Source organism: Lingula anatina, chromosome 1 (genome assembly GCF_051362555.1).
Source record: "Lingula anatina isolate TDL-2025a chromosome 1, LinAna3.0, whole genome shotgun sequence".
Taxonomy (NCBI): domain Eukaryota; kingdom Metazoa; phylum Brachiopoda; class Lingulata; order Lingulida; family Lingulidae; genus Lingula; species Lingula anatina.
Genome location: NC_141767.1, coordinates 52230162 through 52248833, shown reverse-complemented (window position 1 = coordinate 52248833; position 18672 = coordinate 52230162). Strand labels below are relative to the sequence as shown.

The following is an 18672-nucleotide window of genomic DNA, read 5'->3' as shown; positions in this document are numbered from 1 at the left end:
AAAATTGAAAACTTAAAGAAAAAAAAGTGGTAAGTGAAAGAAACTGAAATCGGCTACGAATAAAATGTCAAAAACGTGTCTACGGCACCAGGTATTCCCAGGCGGTCACCCATCCAAGTACTAACCTGGCCCGACGTTGCTTAACTTCGGTGATCGGACGAGAACCGGTGCTTTCAACGTGGTATGGTCGTAGACGATGACTGTCCGCGCTAGCACTGTTTTTGATCGACGGAAAGGAAATGAAACGGAATCGACACATCTGTTTGATGCCACGCTAAAAAGGACAAGTAAAGGTGGCCAGGCGGTCTTCCATCCTAGTCCAGACGTGGCCCGACGCACTGATAGACGAAGACAACGGCGCAACTGTGATTTGGAAAAAATTGAAAACTTAAAGAAAAAAAAAGTGGTAAGTGAAAGAAACTGAAATCGGCTACGAATAAAATGTCAAAAACGTGTCTACGGCACCAGGTATTCCCAGGCGGTCACCCATCCAAGTACTAACCTGGCCCGACGTTGCTTAACTTCGGTGATCGGACGAGAACCGGTGCTTTCAACGTGGTATGGTCGTAGACGATGACTGTCCGCGCTAGCACTGTTTTTGATCGACGGAAAGGAAATGAAACGGAATCGACACATCTGTTTGATGCCACGCTAAAAAGGACAAGTAAAGGTGGCCAGGCGGTCTTCCATCCTAGTCCAGACGTGGCCCGACGCACTGATAGACGAAGACAACGGCGCAACTGTGATTTGGAAAAAATTGAAAACTTAAAGAAAAAAAAAGTGGTAAGTGAAAGAAACTGAAATCGGCTACGAATAAAATGTCAAAAACGTGTCTACGGCACCAGGTATTCCCAGGCGGTCACCCATCCAAGTACTAACCTGGCCCGACGTTGCTTAACTTCGGTGATCGGACGAGAACCGGTGCTTTCAACGTGGTATGGTCGTAGACGATGACTGTCCGCGCTAGCACTGTTTTTGATCGACGGAAAGGAAATGAAACGGAATCGACACATCTGTTTGATGCCACGCTAAAAAGGACAAGTAAAGGTGGCCAGGCGGTCTTCCATCCTAGTCCAGACGTGGCCCGACGCACTGATAGACGAAGACAACGGCGCAACTGTGATTTGGAAAAAATTGAAAACTTAAAGAAAAAAAAAGTGGTAAGTGAAAGAAACTGAAATCGGCTACGAATAAAATGTCAAAAACGTGTCTACGGCACCAGGTATTCCCAGGCGGTCACCCATCCAAGTACTAACCTGGCCCGACGTTGCTTAACTTCGGTGATCGGACGAGAACCGGTGCTTTCAACGTGGTATGGTCGTAGACGATGACTGTCCGCGCTAGCACTGTTTTTGATCGACGGAAAGGAAATGAAACGGAATCGACACATCTGTTTGATGCCACGCTAAAAAGGACAAGTAAAGGTGGCCAGGCGGTCTTCCATCCTAGTCCAGACGTGGCCCGACGCACTGATAGACGAAGACAACGGCGCAACTGTGATTTGGAAAAAATTGAAAACTTAAAGAAAAAAAAAGTGGTAAGTGAAAGAAACTGAAATCGGCTACGAATAAAATGTCAAAAACGTGTCTACGGCACCAGGTATTCCCAGGCGGTCACCCATCCAAGTACTAACCTGGCCCGACGTTGCTTAACTTCGGTGATCGGACGAGAACCGGTGCTTTCAACGTGGTATGGTCGTAGACGATGACTGTCCGCGCTAGCACTGTTTTTGATCGACGGAAAGGAAATGAAACGGAATCGACACATCTGTTTGATGCCACGCTAAAAAGGACAAGTAAAGGTGGCCAGGCGGTCTTCCATCCTAGTCCAGACGTGGCCCGACGCACTGATAGACGAAGACAACGGCGCAACTGTGATTTGGAAAAAATTGAAAACTTAAAGAAAAAAAAGTGGTAAGTGAAAGAAACTGAAATCGGCTACGAATAAAATGTCAAAAACGTGTCTACGGCACCAGGTATTCCCAGGCGGTCACCCATCCAAGTACTAACCTGGCCCGACGTTGCTTAACTTCGGTGATCGGACGAGAACCGGTGCTTTCAACGTGGTATGGTCGTAGACGATGACTGTCCGCGCTAGCACTGTTTTTGATCGACGGAAAGGAAATGAAACGGAATCGACACATCTGTTTGATGCCACGCTAAAAAGGACAAGTAAAGGTGGCCAGGCGGTCTTCCATCCTAGTCCAGACGTGGCCCGACGCACTGATAGACGAAGACAACGGCGCAACTGTGATTTGGAAAAAATTGAAAACTTAAAGAAAAAAAAGTGGTAAGTGAAAGAAACTGAAATCGGCTACGAATAAAATGTCAAAAACGTGTCTACGGCACCAGGTATTCCCAGGCGGTCACCCATCCAAGTACTAACCTGGCCCGACGTTGCTTAACTTCGGTGATCGGACGAGAACCGGTGCTTTCAACGTGGTATGGTCGTAGACGATGACTGTCCGCGCTAGCACTGTTTTTGATCGACGGAAAGGAAATGAAACGGAATCGACACATCTGTTTGATGCCACGCTAAAAAGGACAAGTAAAGGTGGCCAGGCGGTCTTCCATCCTAGTCCAGACGTGGCCCGACGCACTGATAGACGAAGACAACGGCGCAACTGTGATTTGGAAAAAATTGAAAACTTAAAGAAAAAAAAAGTGGTAAGTGAAAGAAACTGAAATCGGCTACGAATAAAATGTCAAAAACGTGTCTACGGCACCAGGTATTCCCAGGCGGTCACCCATCCAAGTACTAACCTGGCCCGACGTTGCTTAACTTCGGTGATCGGACGAGAACCGGTGCTTTCAACGTGGTATGGTCGTAGACGATGACTGTCCGCGCTAGCACTGTTTTTGATCGACGGAAAGGAAATGAAACGGAATCGACACATCTGTTTGATGCCACGCTAAAAAGGACAAGTAAAGGTGGCCAGGCGGTCTTCCATCCTAGTCCAGACGTGGCCCGACGCACTGATAGACGAAGACAACGGCGCAACTGTGATTTGGAAAAAATTGAAAACTTAAAGAAAAAAAAGTGGTAAGTGAAAGAAACTGAAATCGGCTACGAATAAAATGTCAAAAACGTGTCTACGGCACCAGGTATTCCCAGGCGGTCACCCATCCAAGTACTAACCTGGCCCGACGTTGCTTAACTTCGGTGATCGGACGAGAACCGGTGCTTTCAACGTGGTATGGTCGTAGACGATGACTGTCCGCGCTAGCACTGTTTTTGATCGACGGAAAGGAAATGAAACGGAATCGACACATCTGTTTGATGCCACGCTAAAAAGGACAAGTAAAGGTGGCCAGGCGGTCTTCCATCCTAGTCCAGACGTGGCCCGACGCACTGATAGACGAAGACAACGGCGCAACTGTGATTTGGAAAAAATTGAAAACTTAAAGAAAAAAAAAGTGGTAAGTGAAAGAAACTGAAATCGGCTACGAATAAAATGTCAAAAACGTGTCTACGGCACCAGGTATTCCCAGGCGGTCACCCATCCAAGTACTAACCTGGCCCGACGTTGCTTAACTTCGGTGATCGGACGAGAACCGGTGCTTTCAACGTGGTATGGTCGTAGACGATGACTGTCCGCGCTAGCACTGTTTTTGATCGACGGAAAGGAAATGAAACGGAATCGACACATCTGTTTGATGCCACGCTAAAAAGGACAAGTAAAGGTGGCCAGGCGGTCTTCCATCCTAGTCCAGACGTGGCCCGACGCACTGATAGACGAAGACAACGGCGCAACTGTGATTTGGAAAAAATTGAAAACTTAAAGAAAAAAAAGTGGTAAGTGAAAGAAACTGAAATCGGCTACGAATAAAATGTCAAAAACGTGTCTACGGCACCAGGTATTCCCAGGCGGTCACCCATCCAAGTACTAACCTGGCCCGACGTTGCTTAACTTCGGTGATCGGACGAGAACCGGTGCTTTCAACGTGGTATGGTCGTAGACGATGACTGTCCGCGCTAGCACTGTTTTTGATCGACGGAAAGGAAATGAAACGGAATCGACACATCTGTTTGATGCCACGCTAAAAAGGACAAGTAAAGGTGGCCAGGCGGTCTTCCATCCTAGTCAAGACGTGGTCCGACGCACTGATAGACGAAGACAACGGCGCAACTGTGATTTGGAAAAAATTGAAAACTTAAAGAAAAAAAAGTGGTAAGTGAAAGAAACTGAAATCGGCTACGAATAAAATGTCAAAAACGTGTCTACGGCACCAGGTATTCCCAGGCGGTCACCCATCCAAGTACTAACCTGGCCCGACGTTGCTTAACTTCGGTGATCGGACGAGAACCGGTGCTTTCAACGTGGTATGGTCGTAGACGATGACTGTCCGCGCTAGCACTGTTTTTGATCGACGGAAAGGAAATGAAACGGAATCGACACATCTGTTTGATGCCACGCTAAAAAGGACAAGTAAAGGTGGCCAGGCGGTCTTCCATCCTAGTCCAGACGTGGCCCGACGCACTGATAGACGAAGACAACGGCGCAACTGTGATTTGGAAAAAATTGAAAACTTAAAGAAAAAAAAGTGGTAAGTGAAAGAAACTGAAATCGGCTACGAATAAAATGTCAAAAACGTGTCTACGGCACCAGGTATTCCCAGGCGGTCACCCATCCAAGTACTAACCTGGCCCGACGTTGCTTAACTTCGGTGATCGGACGAGAACCGGTGCTTTCAACGTGGTATGGTCGTAGACGATGACTGTCCGCGCTAGCACTGTTTTTGATCGACGGAAAGGAAATGAAACGGAATCGACACATCTGTTTGATGCCACGCTAAAAAGGACAAGTAAAGGTGGCCAGGCGGTCTTCCATCCTAGTCCAGACGTGGCCCGACGCACTGATAGACGAAGACAACGGCGCAACTGTGATTTGGAAAAAATTGAAAACTTAAAGAAAAAAAAGTGGTAAGTGAAAGAAACTGAAATCGGCTACGAATAAAATGTCAAAAACGTGTCTACGGCACCAGGTATTCCCAGGCGGTCACCCATCCAAGTACTAACCTGGCCCGACGTTGCTTAACTTCGGTGATCGGACGAGAACCGGTGCTTTCAACGTGGTATGGTCGTAGACGATGACTGTCCGCGCTAGCACTGTTTTTGATCGACGGAAAGGAAATGAAACGGAATCGACACATCTGTTTGATGCCACGCTAAAAAGGACAAGTAAAGGTGGCCAGGCGGTCTTCCATCCTAGTCCAGACGTGGCCCGACGCACTGATAGACGAAGACAACGGCGCAACTGTGATTTGGAAAAAATTGAAAACTTAAAGAAAAAAAAGTGGTAAGTGAAAGAAACTGAAATCGGCTACGAATAAAATGTCAAAAACGTGTCTACGGCACCAGGTATTCCCAGGCGGTCACCCATCCAAGTACTAACCTGGCCCGACGTTGCTTAACTTCGGTGATCGGACGAGAACCGGTGCTTTCAACGTGGTATGGTCGTAGACGATGACTGTCCGCGCTAGCACTGTTTTTGATCGACGGAAAGGAAATGAAACGGAATCGACACATCTGTTTGATGCCACGCTAAAAAGGACAAGTAAAGGTGGCCAGGCGGTCTTCCATCCTAGTCCAGACGTGGCCCGACGCACTGATAGACGAAGACAACGGCGCAACTGTGATTTGGAAAAAATTGAAAACTTAAAGAAAAAAAAGTGGTAAGTGAAAGAAACTGAAATCGGCTACGAATAAAATGTCAAAAACGTGTCTACGGCACCAGGTATTCCCAGGCGGTCACCCATCCAAGTACTAACCTGGCCCGACGTTGCTTAACTTCGGTGATCGGACGAGAACCGGTGCTTTCAACGTGGTATGGTCGTAGACGATGACTGTCCGCGCTAGCACTGTTTTTGATCGACGGAAAGGAAATGAAACGGAATCGACACATCTGTTTGATGCCACGCTAAAAAGGACAAGTAAAGGTGGCCAGGCGGTCTTCCATCCTAGTCCAGACGTGGCCCGACGCACTGATAGACGAAGACAACGGCGCAACTGTGATTTGGAAAAAATTGAAAACTTAAAGAAAAAAAAAGTGGTAAGTGAAAGAAACTGAAATCGGCTACGAATAAAATGTCAAAAACGTGTCTACGGCACCAGGTATTCCCAGGCGGTCACCCATCCAAGTACTAACCTGGCCCGACGTTGCTTAACTTCGGTGATCGGACGAGAACCGGTGCTTTCAACGTGGTATGGTCGTAGACGATGACTGTCCGCGCTAGCACTGTTTTTGATCGACGGAAAGGAAATGAAACGGAATCGACACATCTGTTTGATGCCACGCTAAAAAGGACAAGTAAAGGTGGCCAGGCGGTCTTCCATCCTAGTCCAGACGTGGCCCGACGCACTGATAGACGAAGACAACGGCGCAACTGTGATTTGGAAAAAATTGAAAACTTAAAGAAAAAAAAAGTGGTAAGTGAAAGAAACTGAAATCGGCTACGAATAAAATGTCAAAAACGTGTCTACGGCACCAGGTATTCCCAGGCGGTCACCCATCCAAGTACTAACCTGGCCCGACGTTGCTTAACTTCGGTGATCGGACGAGAACCGGTGCTTTCAACGTGGTATGGTCGTAGACGATGACTGTCCGCGCTAGCACTGTTTTTGATCGACGGAAAGGAAATGAAACGGAATCGACACATCTGTTTGATGCCACGCTAAAAAGGACAAGTAAAGGTGGCCAGGCGGTCTTCCATCCTAGTCCAGACGTGGCCCGACGCACTGATAGACGAAGACAACGGCGCAACTGTGATTTGGAAAAAATTGAAAACTTAAAGAAAAAAAAAGTGGTAAGTGAAAGAAACTGAAATCGGCTACGAATAAAATGTCAAAAACGTGTCTACGGCACCAGGTATTCCCAGGCGGTCACCCATCCAAGTACTAACCTGGCCCGACGTTGCTTAACTTCGGTGATCGGACGAGAACCGGTGCTTTCAACGTGGTATGGTCGTAGACGATGACTGTCCGCGCTAGCACTGTTTTTGATCGACGGAAAGGAAATGAAACGGAATCGACACATCTGTTTGATGCCACGCTAAAAAGGACAAGTAAAGGTGGCCAGGCGGTCTTCCATCCTAGTCCAGACGTGGCCCGACGCACTGATAGACGAAGACAACGGCGCAACTGTGATTTGGAAAAAATTGAAAACTTAAAGAAAAAAAAGTGGTAAGTGAAAGAAACTGAAATCGGCTACGAATAAAATGTCAAAAACGTGTCTACGGCACCAGGTATTCCCAGGCGGTCACCCATCCAAGTACTAACCTGGCCCGACGTTGCTTAACTTCGGTGATCGGACGAGAACCGGTGCTTTCAACGTGGTATGGTCGTAGACGATGACTGTCCGCGCTAGCACTGTTTTTGATCGACGGAAAGGAAATGAAACGGAATCGACACATCTGTTTGATGCCACGCTAAAAAGGACAAGTAAAGGTGGCCAGGCGGTCTTCCATCCTAGTCCAGACGTGGCCCGACGCACTGATAGACGAAGACAACGGCGCAACTGTGATTTGGAAAAAATTGAAAACTTAAAGAAAAAAAAAGTGGTAAGTGAAAGAAACTGAAATCGGCTACGAATAAAATGTCAAAAACGTGTCTACGGCACCAGGTATTCCCAGGCGGTCACCCATCCAAGTACTAACCTGGCCCGACGTTGCTTAACTTCGGTGATCGGACGAGAACCGGTGCTTTCAACGTGGTATGGTCGTAGACGATGACTGTCCGCGCTAGCACTGTTTTTGATCGACGGAAAGGAAATGAAACGGAATCGACACATCTGTTTGATGCCACGCTAAAAAGGACAAGTAAAGGTGGCCAGGCGGTCTTCCATCCTAGTCCAGACGTGGCCCGACGCACTGATAGACGAAGACAACGGCGCAACTGTGATTTGGAAAAAATTGAAAACTTAAAGAAAAAAAAGTGGTAAGTGAAAGAAACTGAAATCGGCTACGAATAAAATGTCAAAAACGTGTCTACGGCACCAGGTATTCCCAGGCGGTCACCCATCCAAGTACTAACCTGGCCCGACGTTGCTTAACTTCGGTGATCGGACGAGAACCGGTGCTTTCAACGTGGTATGGTCGTAGACGATGACTGTCCGCGCTAGCACTGTTTTTGATCGACGGAAAGGAAATGAAACGGAATCGACACATCTGTTTGATGCCACGCTAAAAAGGACAAGTAAAGGTGGCCAGGCGGTCTTCCATCCTAGTCAAGACGTGGTCCGACGCACTGATAGACGAAGATAACGGCGCAACTGTGATTTGGAAAAAATTGAAAACTTAAAGAAAAAAAAGTGGTAAGTGAAAGAAACTGAAATCGGCTACGAATAAAATGTCAAAAACGTGTCTACGGCACCAGGTATTCCCAGGCGGTCACCCATCCAAGTACTAACCTGGCCCGACGTTGCTTAACTTCGGTGATCGGACGAGAACCGGTGCTTTCAACGTGGTATGGTCGTAGACGATGACTGTCCGCGCTAGCACTGTTTTTGATCGACGGAAAGGAAATGAAACGGAATCGACACATCTGTTTGATGCCACGCTAAAAAGGACAAGTAAAGGTGGCCAGGCGGTCTTCCATCCTAGTCCAGACGTGGCCCGACGCACTGATAGACGAAGACAACGGCGCAACTGTGATTTGGAAAAAATTGAAAACTTAAAGAAAAAAAAGTGGTAAGTGAAAGAAACTGAAATCGGCTACGAATAAAATGTCAAAAACGTGTCTACGGCACCAGGTATTCCCAGGCGGTCACCCATCCAAGTACTAACCTGGCCCGACGTTGCTTAACTTCGGTGATCGGACGAGAACCGGTGCTTTCAACGTGGTATGGTCGTAGACGATGACTGTCCGCGCTAGCACTGTTTTTGATCGACGGAAAGGAAATGAAACGGAATCGACACATCTGTTTGATGCCACGCTAAAAAGGACAAGTAAAGGTGGCCAGGCGGTCTTCCATCCTAGTCCAGACGTGGCCCGACGCACTGATAGACGAAGACAACGGCGCAACTGTGATTTGGAAAAAATTGAAAACTTAAAGAAAAAAAAGTGGTAAGTGAAAGAAACTGAAATCGGCTACGAATAAAATGTCAAAAACGTGTCTACGGCACCAGGTATTCCCAGGCGGTCACCCATCCAAGTACTAACCTGGCCCGACGTTGCTTAACTTCGGTGATCGGACGAGAACAGGTGCTTTCAACGTGGTATGGTCGTAGACGATGACTGTCCGCGCTAGCACTGTTTTTGATCGACGGAAAGGAAATGAAACGGAATCGACACATCTGTTTGATGCCACGCTAAAGAGGACAAGTAAAGGTGGCCAGGCGGTCTTCCATCCTAGTCCAGACGTGGCCCGACGCACTGATAGACGAAGACAACGGCGCAACTGTGATTTGGAAAAAATTGAAAACTTAAAGAAAAAAAAGTGGTAAGTGAAAGAAACTGAAATCGGCTACGAATAAAATGTCAAAAACGTGTCTACGGCACCAGGTATTCCCAGGCGGTCACCCATCCAAGTACTAACCTGGCCCGACGTTGCTTAACTTCGGTGATCGGACGAGAACCGGTGCTTTCAACGTGGTATGGTCGTAGACGATGACTGTCCGCGCTAGCACTGTTTTTGATCGACGGAAAGGAAATGAAACGGAATCGACACATCTGTTTGATGCCACGCTAAAAAGGACAAGTAAAGGTGGCCAGGCGGTCTTCCATCCTAGTCCAGACGTGGCCCGACGCACTGATAGACGAAGACAACGGCGCAACTGTGATTTGGAAAAAATTGAAAACTTAAAGAAAAAAAAGTGGTAAGTGAAAGAAACTGAAATCGGCTACGAATAAAATGTCAAAAACGTGTCTACGGCACCAGGTATTCCCAGGCGGTCACCCATCCAAGTACTAACCTGGCCCGACGTTGCTTAACTTCGGTGATCGGACGAGAACCGGTGCTTTCAACGTGGTATGGTCGTAGACGATGACTGTCCGCGCTAGCACTGTTTTTGATCGACGGAAAGGAAATGAAACGGAATCGACACATCTGTTTGATGCCACGCTAAAAAGGACAAGTAAAGGTGGCCAGGCGGTCTTCCATCCTAGTCCAGACGTGGCCCGACGCACTGATAGACGAAGACAACGGCGCAACTGTGATTTGGAAAAAATTGAAAACTTAAAGAAAAAAAAGTGGTAAGTGAAAGAAACTGAAATCGGCTACGAATAAAATGTCAAAAACGTGTCTACGGCACCAGGTATTCCCAGGCGGTCACCCATCCAAGTACTAACCTGGCCCGACGTTGCTTAACTTCGGTGATCGGACGAGAACCGGTGCTTTCAACGTGGTATGGTCGTAGACGATGACTGTCCGCGCTAGCACTGTTTTTGATCGACGGAAAGGAAATGAAACGGAATCGACACATCTGTTTGATGCCACGCTAAAAAGGACAAGTAAAGGTGGCCAGGCGGTCTTCCATCCTAGTCCAGACGTGGCCCGACGCACTGATAGACGAAGACAACGGCGCAACTGTGATTTGGAAAAAATTGAAAACTTAAAGAAAAAAAAGTGGTAAGTGAAAGAAACTGAAATCGGCTACGAATAAAATGTCAAAAACGTGTCTACGGCACCAGGTATTCCCAGGCGGTCACCCATCCAAGTACTAACCTGGCCCGACGTTGCTTAACTTCGGTGATCGGACGAGAACCGGTGCTTTCAACGTGGTATGGTCGTAGACGATGACTGTCCGCGCTAGCACTGTTTTTGATCGACGGAAAGGAAATGAAACGGAATCGACACATCTGTTTGATGCCACGCTAAAAAGGACAAGTAAAGGTGGCCAGGCGGTCTTCCATCCTAGTCCAGACGTGGCCCGACGCACTGATAGACGAAGACAACGGCGCAACTGTGATTTGGAAAAAATTGAAAACTTAAAGAAAAAAAAGTGGTAAGTGAAAGAAACTGAAATCGGCTACGAATAAAATGTCAAAAACGTGTCTACGGCACCAGGTATTCCCAGGCGGTCACCCATCCAAGTACTAACCTGGCCCGACGTTGCTTAACTTCGGTGATCGGACGAGAACCGGTGCTTTCAACGTGGTATGGTCGTAGACGATGACTGTCCGCGCTAGCACTGTTTTTGATCGACGGAAAGGAAATGAAACGGAATCGACACATCTGTTTGATGCCACGCTAAAAAGGACAAGTAAAGGTGGCCAGGCGGTCTTCCATCCTAGTCCAGACGTGGCCCGACGCACTGATAGACGAAGACAACGGCGCAACTGTGATTTGGAAAAAATTGAAAACTTAAAGAAAAAAAAGTGGTAAGTGAAAGAAACTGAAATCGGCTACGAATAAAATGTCAAAAACGTGTCTACGGCACCAGGTATTCCCAGGCGGTCACCCATCCAAGTACTAACCTGGCCCGACGTTGCTTAACTTCGGTGATCGGACGAGAACAGGTGCTTTCAACGTGGTATGGTCGTAGACGATGACTGTCCGCGCTAGCACTGTTTTTGATCGACGGAAAGGAAATGAAACGGAATCGACACATCTGTTTGATGCCACGCTAAAGAGGACAAGTAAAGGTGGCCAGGCGGTCTTCCATCCTAGTCCAGACGTGGCCCGACGCACTGATAGACGAAGACAACGGCGCAACTGTGATTTGGAAAAAATTGAAAACTTAAAGAAAAAAAAGTGGTAAGTGAAAGAAACTGAAATCGGCTACGAATAAAATGTCAAAAACGTGTCTACGGCACCAGGTATTCCCAGGCGGTCACCCATCCAAGTACTAACCTGGCCCGACGTTGCTTAACTTCGGTGATCGGACGAGAACCGGTGCTTTCAACGTGGTATGGTCGTAGACGATGACTGTCCGCGCTAGCACTGTTTTTGATCGACGGAAAGGAAATGAAACGGAATCGACACATCTGTTTGATGCCACGCTAAAAAGGACAAGTAAAGGTGGCCAGGCGGTCTTCCATCCTAGTCCAGACGTGGCCCGACGCACTGATAGACGAAGACAACGGCGCAACTGTGATTTGGAAAAAATTGAAAACTTAAAGAAAAAAAAGTGGTAAGTGAAAGAAACTGAAATCGGCTACGAATAAAATGTCAAAAACGTGTCTACGGCACCAGGTATTCCCAGGCGGTCACCCATCCAAGTACTAACCTGGCCCGACGTTGCTTAACTTCGGTGATCGGACGAGAACCGGTGCTTTCAACGTGGTATGGTCGTAGACGATGACTGTCCGCGCTAGCACTGTTTTTGATCGACGGAAAGGAAATGAAACGGAATCGACACATCTGTTTGATGCCACGCTAAAAAGGACAAGTAAAGGTGGCCAGGCGGTCTTCCATCCTAGTCCAGACGTGGCCCGACGCACTGATAGACGAAGACAACGGCGCAACTGTGATTTGGAAAAAATTGAAAACTTAAAGAAAAAAAAGTGGTAAGTGAAAGAAACTGAAATCGGCTACGAGTAAAATGTCAAAAACGTGTCTACGGCACCAGGTATTCCCAGGCGGTCACCCATCCAAGTACTAACCTGGCCCGACGTTGCTTAACTTCGGTGATCGGACGAGAACCGGTGCTTTCAACGTGGTATGGTCGTAGACGATGACTGTCCGCGCTAGCACTGTTTTTGATCGACGGAAAGGAAATGAAACGGAATCGACACATCTGTTTGATGCCACGCTAAAAAGGACAAGTAAAGGTGGCCAGGCGGTCTTCCATCCTAGTCCAGACGTGGCCCGACGCACTGATAGACGAAGACAACGGCGCAACTGTGATTTGGAAAAAATTGAAAACTTAAAGAAAAAAAAGTGGTAAGTGAAAGAAACTGAAATCGGCTACGAATAAAATGTCAAAAACGTGTCTACGGCACCAGGTATTCCCAGGCGGTCACCCATCCAAGTACTAACCTGGCCCGACGTTGCTTAACTTCGGTGATCGGACGAGAACCGGTGCTTTCAACGTGGTATGGTCGTAGACGATGACTGTCCGCGCTAGCACTGTTTTTGATCGACGGAAAGGAAATGAAACGGAATCGACACATCTGTTTGATGCCACGCTAAAAAGGACAAGTAAAGGTGGCCAGGCGGTCTTCCATCCTAGTCCAGACGTGGCCCGACGCACTGATAGACGAAGACAACGGCGCAACTGTGATTTGGAAAAAATTGAAAACTTAAAGAAAAAAAAGTGGTAAGTGAAAGAAACTGAAATCGGCTACGAATAAAATGTCAAAAACGTGTCTACGGCACCAGGTATTCCCAGGCGGTCACCCATCCAAGTACTAACCTGGCCCGACGTTGCTTAACTTCGGTGATCGGACGAGAACCGGTGCTTTCAACGTGGTATGGTCGTAGACGATGACTGTCCGCGCTAGCACTGTTTTTGATCGACGGAAAGGAAATGAAACGGAATCGACACATCTGTTTGATGCCACGCTAAAAAGGACAAGTAAAGGTGGCCAGGCGGTCTTCCATCCTAGTCCAGACGTGGCCCGACGCACTGATAGACGAAGACAACGGCGCAACTGTGATTTGGAAAAAATTGAAAACTTAAAGAAAAAAAAGTGGTAAGTGAAAGAAACTGAAATCGGCTACGAATAAAATGTCAAAAACGTGTCTACGGCACCAGGTATTCCCAGGCGGTCACCCATCCAAGTACTAACCTGGCCCGACGTTGCTTAACTTCGGTGATCGGACGAGAACCGGTGCTTTCAACGTGGTATGGTCGTAGACGATGACTGTCCGCGCTAGCACTGTTTTTGATCGACGGAAAGGAAATGAAACGGAATCGACACATCTGTTTGATGCCACGCTAAAAAGGACAAGTAAAGGTGGCCAGGCGGTCTTCCATCCTAGTCCAGACGTGGCCCGACGCACTGATAGACGAAGACAACGGCGCAACTGTGATTTGGAAAAAATTGAAAACTTAAAGAAAAAAAAGTGGTAAGTGAAAGAAACTGAAATCGGCTACGAATAAAATGTCAAAAACGTGTCTACGGCACCAGGTATTCCCAGGCGGTCACCCATCCAAGTACTAACCTGGCCCGTCGTTGCTTAACTTCGGTGATCGGACGAGAACCGGTGCTTTCAACGTGGTATGGTCGTAGACGATGACTGTCCGCGCTAGCACTGTTTTTGATCGACGGAAAGGAAATGAAACGGAATCGACACATCTGTTTGATGCCACGCTAAAAAGGACAAGTAAAGGTGGCCAGGCGGTCTTCCATCCTAGTCCAGACGTGGCCCGACGCACTGATAGACGAAGACAACGGCGCAACTGTGATTTGGAAAAAATTGAAAACTTAAAGAAAAAAAAGTGGTAAGTGAAAGAAACTGAAATCGGCTACGAATAAAATGTCAAAAACGTGTCTACGGCACCAGGTATTCCCAGGCGGTCACCCATCCAAGTACTAACCTGGCCCGACGTTGCTTAACTTCGGTGATCGGACGAGAACCGGTGCTTTCAACGTGGTATGGTCGTAGACGATGACTGTCCGCGCTAGCACTGTTTTTGATCGACGGAAAGGAAATGAAACGGAATCGACACATCTGTTTGATGCCACGCTAAAAAGGACAAGTAAAGGTGGCCAGGCGGTCTTCCATCCTAGTCCAGACGTGGCCCGACGCACTGATAGACGAAGACAACGGCGCAACTGTGATTTGGAAAAAATTGAAAACTTAAAGAAAAAAAAGTGGTAAGTGAAAGAAACTGAAATCGGCTACGAATAAAATGTCAAAAACGTGTCTACGGCACCAGGTATTCCCAGGCGGTCACCCATCCAAGTACTAACCTGGCCCGACGTTGCTTAACTTCGGTGATCGGACGAGAACCGGTGCTTTCAACGTGGTATGGTCGTAGACGATGACTGTCCGCGCTAGCACTGTTTTTGATCGACGGAAAGGAAATGAAACGGAATCGACACATCTGTTTGATGCCACGCTAAAAAGGACAAGTAAAGGTGGCCAGGCGGTCTTCCATCCTAGTCCAGACGTGGCCCGACGCACTGATAGACGAAGACAACGGCGCAACTGTGATTTGGAAAAAATTGAAAACTTAAAGAAAAAAAAGTGGTAAGTGAAAGAAACTGAAATCGGCTACGAATAAAATGTCAAAAACGTGTCTACGGCACCAGGTATTCCCAGGCGGTCACCCATCCAAGTACTAACCTGGCCCGACGTTGCTTAACTTCGGTGATCGGACGAGAACCGGTGCTTTCAACGTGGTATGGTCGTAGACGATGACTGTCCGCGCTAGCACTGTTTTTGATCGACGGAAAGGAAATGAAACGGAATCGACACATCTGTTTGATGCCACGCTAAAAAGGACAAGTAAAGGTGGCCAGGCGGTCTTCCATCCTAGTCCAGACGTGGCCCGACGCACTGATAGACGAAGACAACGGCGCAACTGTGATTTGGAAAAAATTGAAAACTTAAAGAAAAAAAAGTGGTAAGTGAAAGAAACTGAAATCGGCTACGAATAAAATGTCAAAAACGTGTCTACGGCACCAGGTATTCCCAGGCGGTCACCCATCCAAGTACTAACCTGGCCCGACGTTGCTTAACTTCGGTGATCGGACGAGAACCGGTGCTTTCAACGTGGTATGGTCGTAGACGATGACTGTCCGCGCTAGCACTGTTTTTGATCGACGGAAAGGAAATGAAACGGAATCGACACATCTGTTTGATGCCACGCTAAAAAGGACAAGTAAAGGTGGCCAGGCGGTCTTCCATCCTAGTCCAGACGTGGCCCGACGCACTGATAGACGAAGACAACGGCGCAACTGTGATTTGGAAAAAATTGAAAACTTAAAGAAAAAAAAGTGGTAAGTGAAAGAAACTGAAATCGGCTACGAATAAAATGTCAAAAACGTGTCTACGGCACCAGGTATTCCCAGGCGGTCACCCATCCAAGTACTAACCTGGCCCGACGTTGCTTAACTTCGGTGATCGGACGAGAACCGGTGCTTTCAACGTGGTATGGTCGTAGACGATGACTGTCCGCGCTAGCACTGTTTTTGATCGACGGAAAGGAAATGAAACGGAATCGACACATCTGTTTGATGCCACGCTAAAAAGGACAAGTAAAGGTGGCCAGGCGGTCTTCCATCCTAGTCCAGACGTGGCCCGACGCACTGATAGACGAAGACAACGGCGCAACTGTGATTTGGAAAAAATTGAAAACTTAAAGAAAAAAAAGTGGTAAGTGAAAGAAACTGAAATCGGCTACGAATAAAATGTCAAAAACGTGTCTACGGCACCAGGTATTCCCAGGCGGTCACCCATCCAAGTACTAACCTGGCCCGTCGTTGCTTAACTTCGGTGATCGGACGAGAACCGGTGCTTTCAACGTGGTATGGTCGTAGACGATGACTGTCCGCGCTAGCACTGTTTTTGATCGACGGAAAGGAAATGAAACGGAATCGACACATCTGTTTGATGCCACGCTAAAAAGGACAAGTAAAGGTGGCCAGGCGGTCTTCCATCCTAGTCCAGACGTGGCCCGACGCACTGATAGACGAAGACAACGGCGCAACTGTGATTTGGAAAAAATTGAAAACTTAAAGAAAAAAAAGTGGTAAGTGAAAGAAACTGAAATCGGCTACGAATAAAATGTCAAAAACGTGTCTACGGCACCAGGTATTCCCAGGCGGTCACCCATCCAAGTACTAACCTGGCCCGACGTTGCTTAACTTCGGTGATCGGACGAGAACCGGTGCTTTCAACGTGGTATGGTCGTAGACGATGACTGTCCGCGCTAGCACTGTTTTTGATCGACGGAAAGGAAATGAAACGGAATCGACACATCTGTTTGATGCCACGCTAAAAAGGACAAGTAAAGGTGGCCAGGCGGTCTTCCATCCTAGTCCAGACGTGGCCCGACGCACTGATAGACGAAGACAACGGCGCAACTGTGATTTGGAAAAAATTGAAAACTTAAAGAAAAAAAAGTGGTAAGTGAAAGAAACTGAAATCGGCTACGAATAAAATGTCAAAAACGTGTCTACGGCACCAGGTATTCCCAGGCGGTCACCCATCCAAGTACTAACCTGGCCCGACGTTGCTTAACTTCGGTGATCGGACGAGAACCGGTGCTTTCAACGTGGTATGGTCGTAGACGATGACTGTCCGCGCTAGCACTGTTTTTGATCGACGGAAAGGAAATGAAACGGAATCGACACATCTGTTTGATGCCACGCTAAAAAGGACAAGTAAAGGTGGCCAGGCGGTCTTCCATCCTAGTCCAGACGTGGCCCGACGCACTGATAGACGAAGACAACGGCGCAACTGTGATTTGGAAAAAATTGAAAACTTAAAGAAAAAAAAGTGGTAAGTGAAAGAAACTGAAATCGGCTACGAATAAAATGTCAAAAACGTGTCTACGGCACCAGGTATTCCCAGGCGGTCACCCATCCAAGTACTAACCTGGCCCGACGTTGCTTAACTTCGGTGATCGGACGAGAACCGGTGCTTTCAACGTGGTATGGTCGTAGACGATGACTGTCCGCGCTAGCACTGTTTTTGATCGACGGAAAGGAAATGAAACGGAATCGACACATCTGTTTGATGCCACGCTAAAAAGGACAAGTAAAGGTGGCCAGGCGGTCTTCCATCCTAGTCCAGACGTGGCCCGACGCACTGATAGACGAAGACAACGGCGCAACTGTGATTTGGAAAAAATTGAAAACTTAAAGAAAAAAAAGTGGTAAGTGAAAGAAACTGAAATCGGCTACGAATAAAATGTCAAAAACGTGTCTACGGCACCAGGTATTCCCAGGCGGTCACCCATCCAAGTACTAACCTGGCCCGTCGTTGCTTAACTTCGGTGATCGGACGAGAACCGGTGCTTTCAACGTGGTATGGTCGTAGACGATGACTGTCCGCGCTAGCACTGTTTTTGATCGACGGAAAGGAAATGAAACGGAATCGACACATCTGTTTGATGCCACGCTAAAAAGGACAAGTAAAGGTGGCCAGGCGGTCTTCCATCCTAGTCCAGACGTGGCCCGACGCACTGATAGACGAAGACAACGGCGCAACTGTGATTTGGAAAAAATTGAAAACTTAAAGAAAAAAAAGTGGTAAGTGAAAGAAACTGAAATCGGCTACGAATAAAATGTCAAAAACGTGTCTACGGCACCAGGTATTCCCAGGCGGTCACCCATCCAAGTACTAACCTGGCCCGACGTTGCTTAACTTCGGTGATAGGACGAGAACCGGTGCTTTCAACGTGGTATGGTCGTAGACGATGACTGTCCGCGCTAGCACTGTTTTTGATCGACGGAAAGGAAATGAAACGGAATCGACACATCTGTTTGATGCCACGCTAAAAAGGACAAGTAAAGGTGGCCAGGCGGTCTTCCATCCTAGTCCAGACGTGGCCCGACGCACTGATAGACGAAGACAACGGCGCAACTGTGATTTGGAAAAAATTGAAAACTTAAAGAAAAAAAAGTGGTAAGTGAAAGAAACTGAAATCGGCTACGAATAAAATGTCAAAAACGTGTCTACGGCACCAGGTATTCCCAGGCGGTCACCCATCCAAGTACTAACCTGGCCCGACGTTGCTTAACTTCGGTGATCGGACGAGAACCGGTGCTTTCAACGTGGTATGGTCGTAGACGATGACTGTCCGCGCTAGCACTGTTTTTGATCGACGGAAAGGA

At 47.5% G+C, this 18672-nt stretch overlaps 50 non-coding genes across 50 annotated transcripts; all 50 read right to left on the bottom strand.

Annotated features, from left to right (window-relative positions):
* Positions 1-76: 76 nt before the first annotated feature.
* LOC147764718 (5S ribosomal RNA) lies at positions 77-195 on the bottom strand. The gene has a single exon (XR_015332481.1). It is a non-coding gene; the product is annotated as a 5S ribosomal RNA (ribosomal RNA).
* A 258-nt stretch (positions 196-453) lies between these two features.
* On the bottom strand, positions 454-572 carry LOC147764717 (5S ribosomal RNA). The gene has a single exon (XR_015332479.1). It is a non-coding gene; the product is annotated as a 5S ribosomal RNA (ribosomal RNA).
* Positions 573-830: 258 nt separating this feature from the next.
* Positions 831-949, bottom strand: LOC147764716 (5S ribosomal RNA). Its single transcript, XR_015332478.1, has one exon. It is a non-coding gene; the product is annotated as a 5S ribosomal RNA (ribosomal RNA).
* A 258-nt stretch (positions 950-1207) lies between these two features.
* LOC147764715 (5S ribosomal RNA) lies at positions 1208-1326 on the bottom strand. The gene has a single exon (XR_015332477.1). It is a non-coding gene; the product is annotated as a 5S ribosomal RNA (ribosomal RNA).
* Positions 1327-1584: 258 nt separating this feature from the next.
* LOC147764714 (5S ribosomal RNA) lies at positions 1585-1703 on the bottom strand. The gene has a single exon (XR_015332476.1). It is a non-coding gene; the product is annotated as a 5S ribosomal RNA (ribosomal RNA).
* A 257-nt stretch (positions 1704-1960) lies between these two features.
* LOC147764713 (5S ribosomal RNA) lies at positions 1961-2079 on the bottom strand. Its single transcript, XR_015332475.1, has one exon. It is a non-coding gene; the product is annotated as a 5S ribosomal RNA (ribosomal RNA).
* A 257-nt stretch (positions 2080-2336) lies between these two features.
* LOC147764712 (5S ribosomal RNA) lies at positions 2337-2455 on the bottom strand. Its single transcript, XR_015332473.1, has one exon. It is a non-coding gene; the product is annotated as a 5S ribosomal RNA (ribosomal RNA).
* A 258-nt stretch (positions 2456-2713) lies between these two features.
* LOC147764711 (5S ribosomal RNA) lies at positions 2714-2832 on the bottom strand. The gene has a single exon (XR_015332472.1). It is a non-coding gene; the product is annotated as a 5S ribosomal RNA (ribosomal RNA).
* Positions 2833-3089: 257 nt separating this feature from the next.
* On the bottom strand, positions 3090-3208 carry LOC147764710 (5S ribosomal RNA). Its single transcript, XR_015332471.1, has one exon. It is a non-coding gene; the product is annotated as a 5S ribosomal RNA (ribosomal RNA).
* Positions 3209-3466: 258 nt separating this feature from the next.
* On the bottom strand, positions 3467-3585 carry LOC147764709 (5S ribosomal RNA). Its single transcript, XR_015332470.1, has one exon. It is a non-coding gene; the product is annotated as a 5S ribosomal RNA (ribosomal RNA).
* Positions 3586-3842: 257 nt separating this feature from the next.
* Positions 3843-3961, bottom strand: LOC147764708 (5S ribosomal RNA). Its single transcript, XR_015332469.1, has one exon. It is a non-coding gene; the product is annotated as a 5S ribosomal RNA (ribosomal RNA).
* A 257-nt stretch (positions 3962-4218) lies between these two features.
* Positions 4219-4337, bottom strand: LOC147764707 (5S ribosomal RNA). Its single transcript, XR_015332467.1, has one exon. It is a non-coding gene; the product is annotated as a 5S ribosomal RNA (ribosomal RNA).
* A 257-nt stretch (positions 4338-4594) lies between these two features.
* On the bottom strand, positions 4595-4713 carry LOC147764706 (5S ribosomal RNA). Its single transcript, XR_015332466.1, has one exon. It is a non-coding gene; the product is annotated as a 5S ribosomal RNA (ribosomal RNA).
* A 257-nt stretch (positions 4714-4970) lies between these two features.
* Positions 4971-5089, bottom strand: LOC147764705 (5S ribosomal RNA). Its single transcript, XR_015332465.1, has one exon. It is a non-coding gene; the product is annotated as a 5S ribosomal RNA (ribosomal RNA).
* Positions 5090-5346: 257 nt separating this feature from the next.
* Positions 5347-5465, bottom strand: LOC147764704 (5S ribosomal RNA). Its single transcript, XR_015332464.1, has one exon. It is a non-coding gene; the product is annotated as a 5S ribosomal RNA (ribosomal RNA).
* A 257-nt stretch (positions 5466-5722) lies between these two features.
* On the bottom strand, positions 5723-5841 carry LOC147764703 (5S ribosomal RNA). The gene has a single exon (XR_015332463.1). It is a non-coding gene; the product is annotated as a 5S ribosomal RNA (ribosomal RNA).
* A 258-nt stretch (positions 5842-6099) lies between these two features.
* LOC147764702 (5S ribosomal RNA) lies at positions 6100-6218 on the bottom strand. Its single transcript, XR_015332462.1, has one exon. It is a non-coding gene; the product is annotated as a 5S ribosomal RNA (ribosomal RNA).
* A 258-nt stretch (positions 6219-6476) lies between these two features.
* On the bottom strand, positions 6477-6595 carry LOC147764701 (5S ribosomal RNA). The gene has a single exon (XR_015332461.1). It is a non-coding gene; the product is annotated as a 5S ribosomal RNA (ribosomal RNA).
* A 258-nt stretch (positions 6596-6853) lies between these two features.
* Positions 6854-6972, bottom strand: LOC147764700 (5S ribosomal RNA). The gene has a single exon (XR_015332460.1). It is a non-coding gene; the product is annotated as a 5S ribosomal RNA (ribosomal RNA).
* Positions 6973-7229: 257 nt separating this feature from the next.
* On the bottom strand, positions 7230-7348 carry LOC147764699 (5S ribosomal RNA). Its single transcript, XR_015332459.1, has one exon. It is a non-coding gene; the product is annotated as a 5S ribosomal RNA (ribosomal RNA).
* Positions 7349-7606: 258 nt separating this feature from the next.
* LOC147764698 (5S ribosomal RNA) lies at positions 7607-7725 on the bottom strand. Its single transcript, XR_015332458.1, has one exon. It is a non-coding gene; the product is annotated as a 5S ribosomal RNA (ribosomal RNA).
* A 257-nt stretch (positions 7726-7982) lies between these two features.
* On the bottom strand, positions 7983-8101 carry LOC147764697 (5S ribosomal RNA). The gene has a single exon (XR_015332456.1). It is a non-coding gene; the product is annotated as a 5S ribosomal RNA (ribosomal RNA).
* A 257-nt stretch (positions 8102-8358) lies between these two features.
* On the bottom strand, positions 8359-8477 carry LOC147764696 (5S ribosomal RNA). Its single transcript, XR_015332455.1, has one exon. It is a non-coding gene; the product is annotated as a 5S ribosomal RNA (ribosomal RNA).
* Positions 8478-8734: 257 nt separating this feature from the next.
* LOC147764695 (5S ribosomal RNA) lies at positions 8735-8853 on the bottom strand. Its single transcript, XR_015332454.1, has one exon. It is a non-coding gene; the product is annotated as a 5S ribosomal RNA (ribosomal RNA).
* A 257-nt stretch (positions 8854-9110) lies between these two features.
* LOC147764694 (5S ribosomal RNA) lies at positions 9111-9229 on the bottom strand. The gene has a single exon (XR_015332561.1). It is a non-coding gene; the product is annotated as a 5S ribosomal RNA (ribosomal RNA).
* Positions 9230-9486: 257 nt separating this feature from the next.
* LOC147764693 (5S ribosomal RNA) lies at positions 9487-9605 on the bottom strand. The gene has a single exon (XR_015332453.1). It is a non-coding gene; the product is annotated as a 5S ribosomal RNA (ribosomal RNA).
* A 257-nt stretch (positions 9606-9862) lies between these two features.
* Positions 9863-9981, bottom strand: LOC147764692 (5S ribosomal RNA). Its single transcript, XR_015332452.1, has one exon. It is a non-coding gene; the product is annotated as a 5S ribosomal RNA (ribosomal RNA).
* Positions 9982-10238: 257 nt separating this feature from the next.
* On the bottom strand, positions 10239-10357 carry LOC147764691 (5S ribosomal RNA). Its single transcript, XR_015332451.1, has one exon. It is a non-coding gene; the product is annotated as a 5S ribosomal RNA (ribosomal RNA).
* Positions 10358-10614: 257 nt separating this feature from the next.
* On the bottom strand, positions 10615-10733 carry LOC147764690 (5S ribosomal RNA). The gene has a single exon (XR_015332450.1). It is a non-coding gene; the product is annotated as a 5S ribosomal RNA (ribosomal RNA).
* Positions 10734-10990: 257 nt separating this feature from the next.
* LOC147764689 (5S ribosomal RNA) lies at positions 10991-11109 on the bottom strand. Its single transcript, XR_015332449.1, has one exon. It is a non-coding gene; the product is annotated as a 5S ribosomal RNA (ribosomal RNA).
* A 257-nt stretch (positions 11110-11366) lies between these two features.
* LOC147764688 (5S ribosomal RNA) lies at positions 11367-11485 on the bottom strand. The gene has a single exon (XR_015332560.1). It is a non-coding gene; the product is annotated as a 5S ribosomal RNA (ribosomal RNA).
* Positions 11486-11742: 257 nt separating this feature from the next.
* LOC147764687 (5S ribosomal RNA) lies at positions 11743-11861 on the bottom strand. The gene has a single exon (XR_015332448.1). It is a non-coding gene; the product is annotated as a 5S ribosomal RNA (ribosomal RNA).
* Positions 11862-12118: 257 nt separating this feature from the next.
* On the bottom strand, positions 12119-12237 carry LOC147764686 (5S ribosomal RNA). The gene has a single exon (XR_015332447.1). It is a non-coding gene; the product is annotated as a 5S ribosomal RNA (ribosomal RNA).
* A 257-nt stretch (positions 12238-12494) lies between these two features.
* On the bottom strand, positions 12495-12613 carry LOC147764685 (5S ribosomal RNA). Its single transcript, XR_015332445.1, has one exon. It is a non-coding gene; the product is annotated as a 5S ribosomal RNA (ribosomal RNA).
* Positions 12614-12870: 257 nt separating this feature from the next.
* On the bottom strand, positions 12871-12989 carry LOC147764684 (5S ribosomal RNA). The gene has a single exon (XR_015332444.1). It is a non-coding gene; the product is annotated as a 5S ribosomal RNA (ribosomal RNA).
* Positions 12990-13246: 257 nt separating this feature from the next.
* Positions 13247-13365, bottom strand: LOC147764683 (5S ribosomal RNA). The gene has a single exon (XR_015332443.1). It is a non-coding gene; the product is annotated as a 5S ribosomal RNA (ribosomal RNA).
* A 257-nt stretch (positions 13366-13622) lies between these two features.
* Positions 13623-13741, bottom strand: LOC147764682 (5S ribosomal RNA). Its single transcript, XR_015332442.1, has one exon. It is a non-coding gene; the product is annotated as a 5S ribosomal RNA (ribosomal RNA).
* A 257-nt stretch (positions 13742-13998) lies between these two features.
* Positions 13999-14117, bottom strand: LOC147764681 (5S ribosomal RNA). Its single transcript, XR_015332549.1, has one exon. It is a non-coding gene; the product is annotated as a 5S ribosomal RNA (ribosomal RNA).
* A 257-nt stretch (positions 14118-14374) lies between these two features.
* LOC147764680 (5S ribosomal RNA) lies at positions 14375-14493 on the bottom strand. Its single transcript, XR_015332441.1, has one exon. It is a non-coding gene; the product is annotated as a 5S ribosomal RNA (ribosomal RNA).
* Positions 14494-14750: 257 nt separating this feature from the next.
* On the bottom strand, positions 14751-14869 carry LOC147764679 (5S ribosomal RNA). The gene has a single exon (XR_015332440.1). It is a non-coding gene; the product is annotated as a 5S ribosomal RNA (ribosomal RNA).
* Positions 14870-15126: 257 nt separating this feature from the next.
* LOC147764678 (5S ribosomal RNA) lies at positions 15127-15245 on the bottom strand. The gene has a single exon (XR_015332439.1). It is a non-coding gene; the product is annotated as a 5S ribosomal RNA (ribosomal RNA).
* A 257-nt stretch (positions 15246-15502) lies between these two features.
* LOC147764677 (5S ribosomal RNA) lies at positions 15503-15621 on the bottom strand. Its single transcript, XR_015332438.1, has one exon. It is a non-coding gene; the product is annotated as a 5S ribosomal RNA (ribosomal RNA).
* A 257-nt stretch (positions 15622-15878) lies between these two features.
* Positions 15879-15997, bottom strand: LOC147764676 (5S ribosomal RNA). The gene has a single exon (XR_015332437.1). It is a non-coding gene; the product is annotated as a 5S ribosomal RNA (ribosomal RNA).
* A 257-nt stretch (positions 15998-16254) lies between these two features.
* On the bottom strand, positions 16255-16373 carry LOC147764675 (5S ribosomal RNA). The gene has a single exon (XR_015332548.1). It is a non-coding gene; the product is annotated as a 5S ribosomal RNA (ribosomal RNA).
* A 257-nt stretch (positions 16374-16630) lies between these two features.
* LOC147764674 (5S ribosomal RNA) lies at positions 16631-16749 on the bottom strand. The gene has a single exon (XR_015332436.1). It is a non-coding gene; the product is annotated as a 5S ribosomal RNA (ribosomal RNA).
* Positions 16750-17006: 257 nt separating this feature from the next.
* LOC147764673 (5S ribosomal RNA) lies at positions 17007-17125 on the bottom strand. Its single transcript, XR_015332434.1, has one exon. It is a non-coding gene; the product is annotated as a 5S ribosomal RNA (ribosomal RNA).
* A 257-nt stretch (positions 17126-17382) lies between these two features.
* LOC147764672 (5S ribosomal RNA) lies at positions 17383-17501 on the bottom strand. The gene has a single exon (XR_015332433.1). It is a non-coding gene; the product is annotated as a 5S ribosomal RNA (ribosomal RNA).
* Positions 17502-17758: 257 nt separating this feature from the next.
* Positions 17759-17877, bottom strand: LOC147764671 (5S ribosomal RNA). Its single transcript, XR_015332547.1, has one exon. It is a non-coding gene; the product is annotated as a 5S ribosomal RNA (ribosomal RNA).
* A 257-nt stretch (positions 17878-18134) lies between these two features.
* On the bottom strand, positions 18135-18253 carry LOC147764670 (5S ribosomal RNA). The gene has a single exon (XR_015332566.1). It is a non-coding gene; the product is annotated as a 5S ribosomal RNA (ribosomal RNA).
* A 257-nt stretch (positions 18254-18510) lies between these two features.
* LOC147764669 (5S ribosomal RNA) lies at positions 18511-18629 on the bottom strand. The gene has a single exon (XR_015332432.1). It is a non-coding gene; the product is annotated as a 5S ribosomal RNA (ribosomal RNA).
* Positions 18630-18672: the final 43 nt, after the last annotated feature.